The sequence below is a fragment of the Triturus cristatus genome, chromosome 3_1 (genome assembly GCF_964204655.1).
Source record: "Triturus cristatus chromosome 3_1, aTriCri1.1, whole genome shotgun sequence".
Lineage (NCBI taxonomy): Eukaryota > Metazoa > Chordata > Amphibia > Caudata > Salamandridae > Triturus > Triturus cristatus.
In genome coordinates this window covers 77,231,634-77,249,904 of record NC_140583.1, presented here as the reverse complement: position 1 = coordinate 77,249,904, position 18,271 = coordinate 77,231,634, and the positions used below count along the sequence as shown (strand labels likewise).

The window sequence follows — 18,271 nt, the reverse complement described above, 5'->3', positions numbered from 1 at the left end:
CCTACTTCCGCTATCCACGCGGAAAACCCTGATAGAAGCATTGGTCCTAAGCCGTTTGGACTACTGCAACGCTCTGTTGATTTCAGCCAAGGAATCTTCCTTGAACAGACTGCAGGTAGTCCAGCACACAGCGGCCCCATTAGTTACCAACGCCCCCCGCCCCAGAACTGCCTCCCTCCCCCTACTCCGTAAGCTGCATTGGCTACCCATTCGTAAAAGGATCAAATTCAAAATTTGCTGTATGGTCTACAAAGCCCTAAACAACTTGGGACCAAGGTATATGACAGACAAGCTGGTCAGATACATTCCTTCCAGGACCCTTCGTTCAGGGTCCAAGGATTTCCTTCACATACCTCGCGTAAAACAGGCTCGGTTGAGGGGAAGCCTTCTCCTATTTGGTCCCAGTATATTGGAACCAGCTGCCCATCCACCTACATCTCTGCTCCAACGACCTTGACTTCAGAAAGCTGCTAAAAACCACACTGTTCTGATCTTCCCCTTACTGGTTGTCAAAGGCAGTCACAGCGCGGAGATACCCCGGTTGGGGTGATTCATGCGCTATAAATGTAATAAATAAAACAAAATATATATACACGCAGGCACAAACCACAACAGACTTTTTTCTTAAAAAGGAAAATGACTAATACAATAGAGAAAGGGGAGGCTACATTAACGACAGTTGATGTAACTTCTCTGTATGCATCTATCCCCTACAAGAAGTGTGGCTCAATGGTTAGAGCGGCAGACCTCGATGCAGAACACTGGTCCGGGACAAGGGTTCGATTCCCGTCGCGGCAGGGTCTTGGGCTATAAATTCCGCGGACCGGAAATTCTCGCCTCAGTGCCTATTCTAATCATGGGTCCCACGCTGCAACTCTGGGCAATAGCTTGCTTAATCTCCACAACGGCCCCAACAGCGCTGGGATGCCTGGCCTCACCATGGGGGTGCCCAGGAGTGGACACCTCACATGGAAAGCCAGGAAGGGTTCCTTCAGCGGTATGAGTACAGCGCTGAGATACCCGTAGTGGTGATCGGCGCTATATAAATACCTATACATTTACAAAGACTGGTACAACAACATGTACCAGGACGTACACATACATATCCTATATAATTAAATAATTACATGCTTTAGGATAAATGTTATTATATTATTATTAGGATGCCAAAATAAATATTGTTTCTAACTGTTCACGAAATTGCCGGGCTCATGTGTGGGTACTGAGAGGAGAAAGGAAAGGGACTCAAAACTGTCTCCGAAAACAGGTTTAATCTGAAGATTGTCTGGTAGGACAGAGAGTACAGTCTACTAAGTGAAGAACATTATTTGGCACCAGGGAAAAAGATGAAGAAAACTCCTACTCATATCTAAATATTCATTTCAGAATAATACATTCAGTAACACAATTTAAACAAGATTGAAACTTGTACGAAAACATGAATAACGATAAACGATTCTCAGAGATGGGATTGAATTTGCATACGAGGAGGACAAGAAATTAAGGACATTTTAATAGCAGCAGGAAAAAAAGAAATGAAAAAGAGATGAAGGAGCAAACTTTAAAGAAACTACTGAAAAAAACTTCTTCCTCGCTAAGCTGCTGTAATTGCTGCAACATTATACTAGAAGAAAGTGCAGCACATCTGCTTACTGGTGTGGAAATGTGGTTGAAAAATGATGCTACTTTTGAAACAGACCGCTGCTTTCATTACACGTGTCCCTGTTATAAAGGTTACGTAGCTGCAGACTCACGCTATATATGTAGCAAAGTTTGATGGAGCATAAAAGTGCTATTCACAGAAGAAAGAAAAATGCGCTGGTATGGGGTAACTTTGTTAGAGGGAGGCCTGGCACTCAACGAATTAGATTTATCATTTTAGACCTGGTGCAAAGATCAACAAGCATTGGCAAAGCCAATAGGTCTCGCATTTGGGACATTATAAGTATTTAGTTATCCAGCACAATATCCTTGGCGCGACAACATCAGCGGCTGCATGGCTAAACACTTATAAGGTCCCAAAGTTTCCTTTACATACACAAAAACAGTACCCAATTTGCAGCATCAGTGAAGTGAGTCCAAGAGAAGAGGGTAATGTGGAGAGTCAGGGGTGAGGTGGAGAGAGAGGAGGGTGACGTGGAGAGAGAGAGAGGGTGAGGAGGGTGAGTTGATGGTGGAGAGAGAGGAGGGTAGGGTGGAGAGAGAGGAGGGTGTGGTGGAGAGAGAAGAGGGTGAAGCAGAGAGAGGGGAGTGTAATAAGGAGTCTAATAGAAAGGAGAGTTAGGGGAGAGGGAACAGGGTGAGGTAGCGAGAGGAAGGATAGTGAGGAAGAGAGAGATAGATGATGATGAGGTGGAGAGAAGAAAGATGGTAAGTTGGTGAGGCAGAGTGAGGAGGGTGAGGTGGAGAGAGAATGGAGAGGTGGGCAAGAGTGAGGTTTAGAGAAAGGAGGTTGACACACAGTGAGAGAATGGTGAGGTGAAGAAAGGAGGATGAAGCAAGAGAAAGATGAGGGTGCAGTAGAGAGAGGGAGCCGTGGTAGAGAGAGAGGAGGGTGAGGTTTGGAGAGAGGAGGGTGAGGTGGGGAGAGAGGAGGATGAGGTGGGGTGAGAGGAGGGTGAGGTGGAGAGAGAGGAGGATGAGCTGGGGTGAGAGGAGGGTGAGGTGGGGAGAGAGGAGGGTGAGAAGAAGGTATAAGATAGTGTGACTCAGAGGTGTAACATTAGCCCCCCGCAGCCTCCGAGGTAGGGTGGGGCCGAGCTCCATGGGGACCCCTCCAGCACTGTACACGGGCGACGGGACCGTGGCCTGAGAGCTCTTGACTGAGTGCAGGGGAGGAGGCGCTCTTGTACTTTACAAAGGGGGCCCCTTCAAGTTTCATTACGCCACTTGTGCGGCTCAGAGAGCCAACGGTGAGGTGGAGAGGAGAAGGTGACGCAGAGAGAAGGAGTGCAGCTCTGTAGAAGGTTGATGCATGATGCACTTTCAGAGGATGACAAGGTGAAGCATAAAAGGAGGGTGAGATGAGGGAAAAATTAGGGTGGGTCAGAGACAGAGAGGAAGCTGCAGCTATGACAGAGGTGGATGGGGTGGGGAGAAAGGAGGGTGAGGCAAAGAGTGAGAAGGGAGAAGTGCAGAGAAGAGAGCGATGTCCGCAGGAGAGCAGGAGAGCAGGGTAAAGCGAATGGTGTGGCCACAAGGATGCCGAGGCGGAAAGAGCAGATGAGATAAAGTGCATAGGGACAAACCCAGAGAAAAAATAGAGTAAATTTAGACCATCCAGCACCCAGACCCAGCTCTCAGACGCCCGGGAGACACCAGGCAACCCCATGCTTCCTCGTGGCGCTCCCAGATACCAAAGCCCGGAGCTTCAGGGAGCCATTGTTCCTTCCAACTCCGTTAGCTGTAGAGTAGACCCTGGTGAAAGAGTTCTGGTGGCCGACAGCAGAGAGCCGCCCCCTGGTGCTTGCTGAAAGCCCGTAACTCATGAAGGACGCAATGGTACACTCCCTGAAAGCAACTGTCAGGAACCCGTGGTGTGTTGGGTGGACAGCAACGCCCACAACTGTCTCTGTGGAGTCGTTGATCATGCTGTTCACTCTGGCTGTGCTGAAGCTTGGAAGGGAGGATGACAAAGGCCAGTGATCGGCTGAGGCAGCACGACTAAGAAGTTGTAAATAGAGTACCCTCAGTGCATCTAACTTATGACCAATGACTCCCTCCTGCCCTTTCCAATGTCTTGAGCCACATCCCCCTACTTTAAGGCTCAGTGCCACTTGCTGGTGCTTACGGGCCGCTCCCTCAACCCAATCTCCCATATATCCTGTTGCCTGCCCTAATGACCACATCCCGGCTAGATGAAGAGTGATAATATTTCCGGTTGGCAGCCCCAGACTGCAGCTCTTAAAATTCTCTTAGCAACCCCAATAAGAGATTCTCCTCCTGCCCTACCTCATTGGCCACTGACAGGTCTTTGCATAAGACTCCTCCCCAGTTCCCGGGGGGAACCTTCTTCAACCCTAATACTCCCCTGTGGTTGTTCCCGGGCCCTCTTTATGCAGACAACTTGGTTCCAAGGTGCTGGAACCCACAACAACCTCAGGCCGACCTCCGCCATTATTCTTGAGCAGCCGGCATGCAGCACCAGCTACGCCCACCAATCACAGAGCGAGTAACAAACAGGAAACACACGGTCTCCAGCGACAGCCAATCATGATGAGGTAAGAAAGAAATGCCGCGTGAGCCAACTATAATGGAAAACACTAGACAGTATTCTGAAACGTCACGCTAAGTGAAAGAAACGTCAGCAGCACAGCTGGTACGAAGATCTTTTAACAATGCTTCCGCCATAGAGAAGGACTGGAAGATGACGTCACCCAGTGTGACAACGTTCTTTCGATTTCTGCTCTTTTTGTTGTTGCTATGTGATATAGCGCAGGTGGCACGAGGGCATTACAGCAATTTACATAAGCGCTAGAACATATTACACAATTTTCCTGGAATGGGGGAGGATTAATTTTTGTCCACAATGACCGGGTTTTGTGCCAGATTTGAAACCTGTTTCCCCAGTGCCAAGGTCAGTAGTTCCAGCCATATGAGACATCTCCGCATCGTTAAGGGGCGACTGCATTTTAAACAAGCACAAGCGCTCGCGCATCGCACGGCAACCGGGGAGGGGAGAGAGGAGGGGGCCTGCGCGATTCCCTTTCGGGAGCGAGCAGCAAGGCGCGATAATTGATAACATATGGCGCCGCTGCTCGCTCCCGCAAGGAAATCGCCAGACGTGCACGCGTTGCCATTGGAAGCAATGCAACGCGTGCACGTTTTTGGCCTCAAAACCGACTCGATGGCTAAAGGTCTTTTTCCTTTGCAGCGCATGTGCGCTGCGTAGGCGAGACCTAAAAATGGTTACGATCATGAAAAAGTCCTTTTGCAAAGGGAAGCATTATAGATTAAAAAAGCTTTAGACATAGTTCACAACAAAGAGTAAGCCATTAGATCGGTTTCTCCGAAGTGACATCTTCAGAAGCTGGAACTACAATTGAAGCAGTAGAAAGACTTTTCAGATAGACCTGGGCACAGACATGTGGGTTTATTTGAAGGTGATTAAGCACTTTGCCTCAATTATGTACAACAGTGAGTAGGGCTTTACCGTCTCACAAAGTACCGGCGATGGATGATTAGGTGAATGTTTGGTTGAAATCTCGCACAGATTTGAGTTGCACAAATTGATTCAACCTTTTCTTCAATCTTTGTGTCTCCTCATTAAGTGCTAAACATAATAAATGCAAAGAAGTACAATTCTAAACAAGAATGTAGATTAAATATAACCTTACTTTTTGAATTAGAACAAACAAAATGAACATTCATACGGCAATTGGTATGTATTTTTGTATATTAGAAACAAGTGTTTACATGTAAAGCGTGTTAATCACAGAGAAGACAGGAAGAAAATCAGGTAACCTAATGGCACTATTCTTCTATACATCAAAACATACCTCTGTCCATATTTACATAGAAGTCATGCAACGCAGAGCAGGAAATAACTTGCTATGCTGTGTTGCGCAAATGCGGGAGAGCAGAACAGCACCCTATCTCTTAGGAGGTGGCACTGGACTGCTTTCTCTCTCTGCTGGTTCATTTTTTACTGCCATGCACCAATGCAGAAATACTTTCACCATAGTGCAAGGGTGTGCGCCTTCTGTCAATCATTGGTTTTGTTTTGTAAGAGGTTCCATCCAGTGCAAAAACTATTTTTACAGGCTCTTCCCTTTTTAGGTCTCGCCTACGCAGCGCGCATGCGCTGCCTACGCAGCACGCATGCGCTGCATAGGCAAAAATACCTTTTGGAATGGCTTCGGCTTTTCAGCCAAAAACGTGCACGCGTTCCATTGCCTTCAATGGCAACGCGTGCACGTGTGGCTATTGCCTTGCGGGAGCGAGCTTGACACCATATGTTTGTAATTAACTTACAAACACATGGTGTCCGTGGCTCGCTCACGCAAGCGAAACGCTTTGTGTGCTCTCGCACTCCCCCCACCCCTCCCACTTTCAGCGAGAGGCACGCGCTGGTTTCTTTTCGTGGTTGGTGCAATTAGTACAGTTGGACTGAGTCGTACTAAAACAGGGTTTCGAATCTACAAGACTATATGTGGCACCAAGTGCACTAAAACATTAGTATATTATACTGTTCACTTATTCGTCAGGCTCGAAAAATAGACAATATACAGTGAAGGATGAGGTCTACTCTGCAGGGAATGTATAGCTCTAAAAGCTGGGCCAGCTTTCGCTGTCGCCACTGAAGGTCAGGGCGATTTTCAAGATGCTCATCAGCTTTGGAGCAGTTGTTGCCTTTAGAAACTGCATGCCCACTCGTCCTGCATGCAGGGAAAGAGATACTGTGTATCAGTTGGAAACAGGCATACAGCTGAAAAAGAATTAGTAACACAGCATTTTGGGGCGGCATGAAACTAAATCCAAGTGGTCTAGGAGTTGAAGATCTGTTTGAAACATAGATTCTCACATGTAGGTGAAGAAAATCTACTTTTATTGTGGAAAAGATAAGAATTTGAGAAAGTGGACTCTCAATCCCATATCAAGCTTTAAAATGGAAAACCTCATGGCTGCTTACTCAAGAAGCAAGAGGCGTTTCACCAGCTTCAGAGACGGCACTCATGGTGGGCAGATGCCCAGCACTGCGGCAGGCTTGTGCATGTCGTCCATTAACGTAGAAAACACAACGTGAAAAGTTGGGACTTGCAAAAAATCCAAGAACGGAATTGTATTAAGTTCTACTTAATGTGTTTCTTTTCGGCGGCAATCTCCACACAAATCCCCCCATCAATCAGAAGATTATGCATAGGAGATTATTTAAATGCAGGTATAAAAATAAAAAAAAATACATGAATACCGTTATCAATGTAACGAGTGATAACAGAGTGAGAGGAAAGCAATGAGGACACTGTTGTAAAGATAACATTAGAAGAAATAAAGCTAATCAGAACCATAAAGAGGCGCGTCAGTCAACACACCAGAAAATATCACTGAAACCAGCAACACACATCGACTACATTTTCAATTTAGGAAAACAAAGTAGCTTAAAATGTACAAAAAACATACTATAAATCACCAGTATTTTTAAAGGGTCATGAAATAAAGGTACATTTAACGCAGGAAAACTAACTTGCATTCTACATTTCCTATTAAAAAAACAGTCAGCATGGTTTTTAACTAAATTCGTCTTGTATGTTGTGTTCCTAAAAAACTTCGCATTGCCGTTTTAGATCAGGTGCATCCGCATGTGAATCTCATTACATCCAGTCTCGTTGAAAACAATGACTGGCTGTTCACGCTCTGCAGCGATTACCCCATCATTTATGATGCAAAATGTGTACATCAATTATTGGATTAATCTGAATTCCAAATTGGGCTGTGTGTCTCAATCATGCTTCCTGTGGGACTAACAACAAGACACCAGATCTGCAGGCTACCCGCTTTAATATTGATCTACATGTACCCTAGATGCTGATCTCCACCTTTGATAGGAGTAAATCATTCCTACCATATAGGCAGAAATCTTAGCTTTTCCTCCAAACCCTTTATACTGTCTCCTGCCCAGTGCACCTATCCACAGGAGCTGCCAGCAACTTTAGGGATTTCAGCTGTTGTACAGTGTGTTTCTTCCCTCATCTCAAAAGGATGTGCTGTTATGTCACTGCCCATCTCGCTCAATTTCGGTTTCAAATCAGAAAACTGAATCACTTTCGAAACAGAGAGGGGTCACCTTGACTTCCTTAGAATTAGTCAGGTGTTGCTGTTGCTTTGGCTGCAGTGTGCACACCAAGGGGCATATCATCAAGGGTAATATCGCCGCTTTAGCGGCACTGTTTGCCGCTAAAGCGGCGATATTTTTATCGCCCTATCAGCAAGCTGTCGCTAACAACTGTTAGCAACAGTTTACTGGCAATGGCACCCCTTGTCAACACGCCTCCCATCGCATCCCTAATGAGATGCAAATGAGGCGTGCCGGACAAGACTCCCTTGGGAAAATATCGCTAACCCAGCTTCGCCATATTGACAAGGAGGGATAGCGATATTTAAAATCACGTTAAGTATGCCTTAAGGCAGGAATTTAATGTCTGGTAAATTCCTGACTAAGGCATACCTAACATGGGGGGTGGATTGTGTGGCTAAGACCACAGACCCTATCATCTAGGATATCCCCGTTTTCCACCATGGAAAACAGTGATATCCCCACTATCTCTGGAATTGTTATCGCCTCGGCAATGCGCGTTGTTGATAACGCGCTAACCGGGCGATAAATTCCAGAGATAGCCGGCGATAAATATGCTTTGTGATATTTATCACCCGACCTTGATAATATGCCCCCAAAGGAGTAAACTAGAGAGTAAATATTCCATTCCTAACTTTAAATCCACTTATTGGCATACAAATGAATGACAGAGATAATGCAGAGCCAATCAAAAACAAACATTGGCATAGCCAATAGGTCTCGCCTTTAGGCTTTCTCAGTGTTTAGCCATACAGCACATTACCGTGGGTTAAAAGCCAATAGGTCTAAGCAACCTGAGACTTGTAGGTTTCTTTCAGTGTGTTTTTCTTCTAAGGTTTCCTTTATCTTTCATTCTGGATTGACTATATTGCTTGGTGCATGCGACAGGCGCATTAACTGATGACACTCCTGTACCATTAGGTGGCCCTCAACTGCTAGGTGAGCATCATCTCCTGGTTAGTAAATTCCATCTTCGCACTGCTTGAGTTGTATGTTGCAATCATAACTTCAGGGATGTAGCACCTACCAAACTCCGTGCTTACCAATATATTCTCTAAAAATGCCAAATTTGTTAGGGTGAATTATCGTAAATATGTTTTAAATCCTACAAGCAAACAACAATTATGAGGTGACCAGAAGTACACAATTTTACAATCAATAAAGACGCTGTTGAAAGTCAAGTATATTTGATAGCTCACACAATTACATTGGGAAATGAATATTCATGTGTCGCCGTTCACTCAGAAAGGGGATGTTTCAGTGGGTTAGTGAGTGGCAGTTTTGGTGAAGCTCAGTCAGGAGTCTGCACATGACTTCCAGGCACCTTGGTGTGCAGGTATCCCGCCTGAGTGTGGTTCTGTTGGGGCAGGGAGTTCAGGTTCTGCCCTGTATTCGCTTGATGCTGTAGGGGTCTGCTAGCAATGACTTTACCTGTGTTTTCCAGTGTTATGTTTGGGGTTGTGCGATTGCTTCGTGTCGGCAGAACATCGCCTGGGCTCACTTTTAAAAAATCAGCGAATACATTAACGAGCAGTCCTGGTTTGCTTTCAAGCGTTATGAACTGGAGTTACGCTCCTGGCATCAATGACGTGTAAACAAAATGGAATTGAGGTATTCCGTCCACATGGCAGAATCTGGCAAACCTACTTATAGAGCATGGCATGGCATAGGGCACACAGCTGCTTATTCGCACCGCCTCTGGCACTGGGTTCAGATGCTCGGTCTTTCCCCACAGTTTCAAGAAGGCCAGCTCTGCAGCGCAGCATCGAGGGGTTTTATCTCATTCCAGATTAGAACTATAGAGTATGTTGTTTAAGACTGGAATGGGCTGGATAGCCGTGCCTGAGAAGCATCCAATGAGATAGTGTCATTTATTTATCACATTCCCAATGGCGATAGCACAAAGAAAGTGAAGTAGAGATTGGGAGAGATAGGAGAGAAAGAGAGAGAAAACAAGAGTGAGGGAGAGAGACCGACCCCTGAGAAGCAAGCAATCTTCCGTTTGCACCGACCTGCTGAGGAAGGATCCCTGATGGGCCACTCCAACTCCAAGAAGCAAACAATAGAGAAGAACGGTTCACGCGACAGTAGTTTTCAACAGTGGCAGTAGTTGTTCCGAAACCACAGCTCCCGGGGTCTATCATTAACACACACTATCAGAAATTGTGGTAAATTATTAGGGCAGGTAACTTCGCTGATGGACGTGCTGTGTAAATCACAACACCTTACCACACCTGGTTTAGCAATATGTTGTGAAAATACACCTCAAAATGCACCACAACACTACCGTTCTTCCAGACACTCTAGCGCTAGGCTTCAATTTATTTGATGCACTTCCCTTTTTAAGTAGCACTAGGATTATTCACTAGTTTTAGTGACCTTGTGTTGATGACCAGCATACCCATTCACAAAAAGTGTTCCGGCACCACTGGGAACTGTTGTTTGGGAGGGGGGGGGGGTGGTGTATTACCACTCTGGAAGTTACAAGGACCACCCCGAAAAGCACCTGAGCTGTAGAGCTTTCCTTATTAGGTCTCGCCTACGCAGCGCGCATGTGCTGTCCAGGAGGAGACCTTTAGGAATCGATTCAATTTTTCGGCCAAAAACGTGCACGCTTTGCATTGCTTTCAAGGGCAATGCGTGCACGTTTGGTAATTCCCTTGCGGGAGCGAGCTTTGAAACCATCTGTTTGTAATTAACTTTCAAACAGATGGTGCCCCTGCTCGCTCTCGCAAGGGGCGCAGGGTCCATATGGTTTAAAAAAAAATATATATTAGCTTGGCCTTTTACTTTTACGGCCGCGTCACTTTCACGGCTTTGCTTGTTGTTGTAGTAGTGGAGTGCACCTTTTGCTGTATGTAGCCCGTATTACTTGTGAAATGGAACACGGGCCTGCACTTAGGTTTCCATCATAAATGGCAGAGAATACTATACAATGTGTTTGTATAGTCGCACTGAGTTTTGATAATATATTTTAAGTCCGTGCACCCTTGACACCGGCTACAACCGGACACAGTATTAGTATGTAAAACGAGCCTCGTGCCCTTGCCCAGCCTGTGCTTGCGCCACTTGCAGTTAGGAAGGGGTTAAAGAGCCGGTGCCAGGATAAATGCTTCAAAGTGTTTACAAAGCCGCACTCTGCCTCCAGAGGCGAGCTAGCCCGGGAGCTGAGTGGTGCTCCTCCCCATGAGGTGCACCGGCAGGGTCCCCTTCCCCGGGTGGCAGAGCCCCGCAGTAACAGTCATGTGTGCATTCTCCTCCCAGGCATCTCGAGGCACCGCCGCAGCAGCATGAAGTGAGAGGAAAGGAGCCGGGAGCAGCAGCAGGCGAGCCCGGTGACGCGAGCAGCGCTGCACCGTGCCGCCGCCGTGATGGGCTGGCTGGAGGCGCCCAGCTGACTGCTCCATGTGTCCCTGCTGATGCTACTGTCCTGCACACCAAGGGTAAGACGACCGTTACTATCGCTACACCGGCTCCGTGTGACAAGGTGTGCTGTCGCCTCCGTGTCTGTACGTCTTGCCTCTTTTCTTTCAATAACGGTGGCGCACAGTGGACGCGTCCGCCCGGGGGTTGCGTAAGTCAGAGGCCACTGGAAGTCCGCATGAAACCGGCAGTTTAGAAAGCTGCTTTTAATTCGAATGCAAGCGCCGTCTCCTGCCAAAAAGTTGATACATTCCGACTCCTGGCTGTGGTTTGTTTCAGTGATGCGCATTTAGGTTTTTGCATTTGAATGCAAGCACAGCTCGCATGCAGCTTTTCAGAGTTTACAGTAGCACAGAATCTGGCGCAACTCTGTAAACTCAGGTGGCATTTTTTAGTTTTAACCGTGCATAAACCTGAATTGTGTGATTACTGTTATTTTCTGTTTTTGTACAACTGTTTCTCTCATACAGTTTGGTAGATGCTCCGATTTATATTCCGTAGGCCGTGTTCTCCCAATATACAGCCTGGTATAATCAATATAACTTGGTTCCCACCTGACGTTTCTGCTATAAACTGAGCAAGCAGGGTCTTCACATATTTGCATATACCTGCGGAGACCCATGGGCACGTGCATTCTTCTGGTATGCACGGGCACGAGAGGGCTGCAAGTAAGAGTGCTCGGGGAAGTGTTAAGGAGGGCAAATACGGTGGTGTGAACGAGCAGCACGAGCCGCACTTCGCAGGGGGCGGTCTGCAGGCGACAAAACGTAGGACAGCAGTTAACATTGGCAGCCATGAACTGGTTAAAAGGCGACTGTTGTAGACACACCCTGCTATAAACAATTAGATGCCTAGCTACAAGGTTATGGCTTGGGCTTCAGTCGAGAGATGCAGTAAATAAATGCATCCTGCTGGAATCATATCTCGTGTGGTGTGCATGGTGGAGTTGGGTCACCTGTTCTAGGTTTTAGACCCAGCAGTCCCATATACTTAGGAGCATTTTGGGGGATTTAGTAGCTGAATCCGTTTCAGTCAATTCTATGGTCTGCAAGAATTCATGTCCGGGCTACCGCTCGGCGCAAATGTGTACTTCTAATGAAACAATAATGCAATAGCTTTAGTTTTGCAAAGCAGAGAACACGTTTTGTATATAGAATTGTGTACAGGAATGGTTTCTCAAAAATTTGCCGACTTAGGTACATATGTGATGAAATGTTAGATATTTGAAACTAAGAATAAACGATAAAATGTTCATCAGAAAAAATGCTTATTTTTCTTTTGTTTAGAAAATCAATGTATTTCACCGCCCTCGTTCCACTACTTTGCCTCTAGGGAGAGCCTTAAATGACACAAAACATAACGTAATTCAGTCAATCAGTGTTTACATTATTTCATTTCACACCAAACGTGTTCCTTGAGAGTAAGTTTACATATATTTCACGTATCCCAAATCATATGGAGTAGATTGTTTACAGCGTACCCTTGGGAATGCCTAGCTCTCCGCTGTATGCTAACTGTGCCCTGCCCCCCCCCCCCCTCCCCTAGTTTTGTGCTTGGATAAGCAGCTGAGCACACCTCAGGTCAATCTTGACAGCCTGCTCCTTGGAGCGCATATGCCTACGTACGCTTCCCAAGTGTCACCTGGTGGTGGTTTCAGGAACAGCAATCTCGAAACATGAATTACTTTGATGGCTGGGTTGCCACCGAGTGAAGATGAGGCCACGAATAAACTTACTTATAAGTTACACAACCTAGCACAACACATGGAGAAAAATACATTTTTAAATAAATGCAGATTTAGGATAGTATTGTTCAGTGTGTTTATGTCATACGGAGTACAATTTAGCATTTTAACATTTTTCTGTGACTGGTCATTATCATTTAATCACATTATTAAAGGGCTAGGGCATTATTTATTATGACATAGTATTACATGTACGCAATGTGTATGTGTGTATATATATATATATATATATATATATTTTTTTTTTTTTTCAAGTATCACAGTGAAAGTGCGTTTCAAGCTTGGGCTCTCAGAGAGGCTTGAATTTGGGATTCTGACAGTAAATTAAGGAAGAATGTCTTAAAGGTTGTGTGGTGTTAGACTCTAGATGCATCCATTACTTTTTTTAACACCGTTAAGGAATGAGGTGACTGGAGGCGTGCACATCAGCCTTCACTCCTCAAAAATAATGTTACCTGTATTTTGGGGGGATATTTAGCAGTAAAATAAAATGTATCCTGTTTGCAAATACAGCGATACACATGATTATGGCAGGCTGCAGGATGCTAAGATTCTATGTGCAGTAAATAGGCATAGCCGAGAAAACATTTACGTTTGGTTTTCGCCCATATGGATTTAAAATAAATGTTAGAAGGAATACCAAACTCGGAGGCTGCCTGTTATTTTTATATGCATTACCAAGGCTGGAGGGATTTTCCTTCTCCCTTGGACATCATGCGGAATGAATGAAAATAGAGCGGGTGATTAAGGAATAGGGATCTTTTGAACCAGTAAATTTGTTTCTATTTGCAAAAACAGAGCGCAATTGTTGTTCAGTGATTGTCTTTGATTGAACAGGTTGAAAGCTGGTGAAATCAGGGCAGCTTCCCCTTTGTCTGGCGTAAAATGTTCAATGTTTGTTATGTGAGCTCTTCTTGGGCAGTGGCTTTGCTTTGACTAGGATTGTATACTTTAGGGACAGTTCCTGGGCCGATTTACTTTTTTCACAGGCTACTTGAATGGAAACTATAGGAAAACAAGATCTCTCTATTAAGTAATACACCATTCACAAAGGTAATTTTCGTTATTTTCAGCTGCTGTAACAACAAGCACTGGCCAAGTCAATAGGTTTCGCATTTGGGACCCATTAGACTTGCCAATGGTTTTTAGCCATGCTGTGCTGCATCTATGAAACTGTGCAGCATGGGTAAAGAAGAATGACAAAAAAGCCTTAAGACGCGGCCACTAGCGTCATTTCGTAGGCATGCACAGGCAATTTTTTTCTTTTTATTTATAGATCTGATTGGTAACTAAAATTAAACAAGCATTGCCATGGCCAATAGGTCTCACATTTGGGAGCTTATAAGTGTTTAGCCATGCAACTGTTGATGTTGTTGCACCAAGGATATTGTGCTGCATAACTAAATACTTATAAGGTCCGAAAAGCGTGACATATTGGCTATGCCAATGCTTGTTGTATTTGTGCTGTACAATACAGCACTCAAGCAAAGTAGGAAAAACAAGGAGACATGAAAATATTTCTCCTGCTTACACTTGTCTCAAGGAAGCACAGAATTTCAGAAAAAAGTGCCTGTCTGGGATTTTACGTCAAAACCCATGGGTTGGTGCATGAGAACCCACATGCACCATCCATGAAACCCCCCTTGATGCAAAGTAAAGCAAGGAAACTAATTGTACAACTGTACATTATTTTGGCTTACAGTACAATACAAATTATAAATTTTGTTAGATTGTAAATCCCACCTGACCACTTTGCAATGGGTTTGCGTTAGAAAAGTAACACACACCTGACACGTAGCATTTGTAGTTCTGGACCCTTATGCCTTGTAAACATAAACAAAAAAAACCTAATGCTCTTTTTGAATGATGATTTTGAGCCTACTAGAGTTGAAATACATAGGCAGATTGTCTCCTGGACATTCGCCTCCATGGGAAGACTTTACAATATTGGAACTGGGAGTACGTACATGGAAAGACAGAGGTAGTGATTCTGTCCCGGGACACAAAATGTGCCATCTACAAGAGCTTGGCCACACTCTCCAGTGTAGACCATGTCACCTGCAATCATTCACCCATCTGCCAATGATGGCCTGAGTGGAGGAAGCCATCAGTCGCTTGACAGCCTTTCAGATTGCCCATCTAGCACCTGAAGTGGTTGCAGGAATACCAGCTGTGGGTAGATCAGGGGTGCCAACTATTAAGCAGGAGCGGCCCGTGCAGTTAAGACCGGTGGGGTGGTGGGGCCGAGTTGGGGGGAGGGGGTATTCGACAGATGACCACGAGGGAAAAGTAAAAAAATAATAATTTTCCCTCGTCAGTCGAAATCCCTCCTACCCGGCCCCACCGCCCCACCACTCTACCTGCACGGGAGGCTGCTGCTATTAAGGGCACAGGTCTGGCAGCTGTGGATGAAAAGCAGTACAAAGTGTGGCTGAACAGTTGTGGAGCTCTTAGTAAAGAAGTGGTTGAAGTTGTGGCTGGGAAGGTTGCGCAGCTCCAGGGAATTGAGGTTACCGCAGGTCGTGCAGCTGTGGTGGGTGCAGATGTGACAAGTAGAAGTGCCCCTTTCAGCTTCTTCATCTCCTTGGAGAGATTTACCTACAAAGAGGGGTGCTGGGTACTGCCCAAGCCTCTCTTAAGTAAGCCCCCTAGCTTCTAGTCCAGGCTTTGGGATATCTCCCAAAATATTGCATTATTCTGGGCAAATCATTCATTCTCCCTGTGCACAAATTGCAAAATGTATACAATTATATGCAGATTAGATTTTCTGTAATATCAAAACAGGTTACTTATAAAAAGCAGCTGGACAGTGTGCTGCCCAGTACTGTGATTATTGCATGCCTCTATCAGCAGCCCTCCCCCCACCTCCCATCCTGGTTCAAGTGTCTGGGTCGGTGGACTCCATTTCATGTTTAATGTATGGTAAACGAAAGTTCTCTGTGCACCATGTTGCTCCTTAGGACTATAATAGGACTATGCCAATTACTCTGAATAATAATCACAGCATAAAGCACGGTAGATCACATAACAGTGTGTCCTATATTTAACCTCAGACGTCTGTGAATAAAGTTGGTGGTCGGTCCTCAGTGCTTAATTTGAGCCAGTGGACTCAGGGGCTCAGCACCGGCACTTAATTGTCAATACTGGTGCTTGTGAAAGTCTACCACAAGGTGGCACTGTCTGGCTGAGTTAGAGATGACCACGACAACAGTTAATTATTAATTCAATATTCATTGAAAATGACTATTATCTGCCGCCTAAGCCATTCTATAGCTTTGGGGGCCTGTAATAGTCTAACTTGTCACACTTGTAGGAGTGTGATGGTTACTTGTAGTGTTGTTACTGTCATTGGCAGCATGACAGGGGCAGTGTGTGGCGCAAGCTGCAGAGGCACCCCGACGAGAGCCCCGGCATTTATTTTTTCTTACAACTCGAGCGCTGTCACTGTCACGATTTCCATTTCAGATTGATGAATCCACTCATGAAGACGAGCATCTATTTTCAAAATCGTAAACATCCTCTATAAACACAGAGCCGATCATTACTTGTCTAAGAGCACTTCTAGTTGAAACGCAGTCATGCTGCGTCAGGCGAGGCTTTGCACCTCACAGAAACACTTTGGGGCAGATTTACAAGCCCATTGCGACACTTTTGCGTCACTTTTAACATGGGAAAATGTACGCAAAAGTGGCGCACGGGGCTTGTAAATGTGCCCCTTCCTGTCTGAAGTTCGGCGCTCGACTGGACCAAATGATGGAATCTGGTTGGTTTTGGAGTGCCTTCAGTGTGCAGATTGAAAACCCCACTTTATTTATGGTGTCAGTGATGTCCCAGATCACCTTTCATTGTCTTCTCTGTTAATGAAATGAGAAAGGAGACCAAAAGTGCCATCAAACCAAGGACCACTGGCCATTACTCTGATGAGCTGAAGAGGCCCTCTTATTCCAGGAACTGCTGGACTGCTGTGGACGAGGAGGTGTCAGCCTCCCAGGAGTGCCCGCACAGAGGTAAATCAATGAGAGGGAGGCACATAACTCAAGGACAAGTGGAAATGAAAGTGGATAGGTGTCTTGAAAGCAGTGACAAACAGCACAATCAATAGGACACAGTCAAGTGCTTCCCTCCGTTTCATTCGCTAGTTCCCCAGGACGTCAATGCCTGGATGGTGCGGGGACCGAGGTCGCCTCAAATGGTCAACTATCCGCTGTCGGGCGTGAGATGCTTTTGTCCAGGGGTCACCGAATGCCATCGGGGTCAAGTCTATAGCGCCAACAAATCATTTCTCTGTGGCAGCGGCGCAGTGTTCCTCTCTTGCCTCGCGCACCCGTTCCCATGAGGCAGAGCCCTATCTGGTGAATGCCCCACCTCAATGGCTCCCTTTGACGCCATTTTGGGAAGAAGCATCTATGACTGACTGGCGATAGCTTGTAAATTTGAGATGGTGATTGGTGTGACACTGTAGCTTGAGAGTAAGTAAGTAAGTAATACTTTATTGTTTGGTTAATTAAAACCTTTACAATTTCCACATAAAAAAGATATAGCAGCAAGTTCATAGTTTAAGACAAATAAAAAAAAATATCATAAAACGTTCATAAAACATTCGTTCATTGTGCTAAATTGAACGTAGCAGTTGTCAGTATTCTCAAGTACCGTGAACTGGTGCTGTCTTCCACCCTTTCAGTATACAAACAGTTTACCAAGTGATTTACTGTTACTATCCTTTTTTGGAACCTAAAACTTTTGGGAAGGGGATAAAGATGAAGAAGACGTAAGGTTTAAAGTTTAGCTTGAGAGGGCATTCTATGAACTCAAATGTTCATTGTCTTGGTTCATGTCCATTAAGTTACAAGAGAGGCTTGTAATTAAGTATACAGTGAATAATTTGTAAAATAAATAAAATAGCAGCCAGATGTCCTAACATTTTATGTCATGGTTGCACCATCCTGCTACCAAGGTTCTCCAAGGGCTTGTGTATGCTTGCCTCCTGTAAAGAAGTCTCACACTCACCAAAGACTTCACCTACCATTGCCTGGGCTCTTCTGCTGAGTGCCCTGACTTACCATGTGGTGCCAAAGCAGTTGCTGGGCCCTTGGAAGTGGAACCTGGGGAGGAAGACCACTCAGCACCTGCTTTCTTGATGCAGCACCTACTTTGCAGCCGAAAATTTGCCGCAGCATGAGTCCTGAGCACCATGTCGCAGATGTCATAGCACCCGCTCTGATTCCGACACAGAACCTGCTTCGCCACTGAAGAATCGGCATAGCACATGCTTCACTGCTGTGAATTTGACACAGCCCCATTGCATCTGCACA

General features: G+C 45.5%; 1 protein-coding gene and 1 pseudogene across 1 annotated transcript in view; both read right to left on the bottom strand.

Moving 5' to 3' along the window:
- LRRC4C (leucine rich repeat containing 4C) overlaps positions 1 to 18,271 on the bottom strand; it is a 1,197,586-nt gene that overhangs the window by 701,342 nt on the left and 477,973 nt on the right. The gene's annotated exons all lie outside the window — the stretch shown is intronic.
- Positions 3,300 to 4,117, bottom strand: LOC146859728 (uncharacterized; annotated as a pseudogene).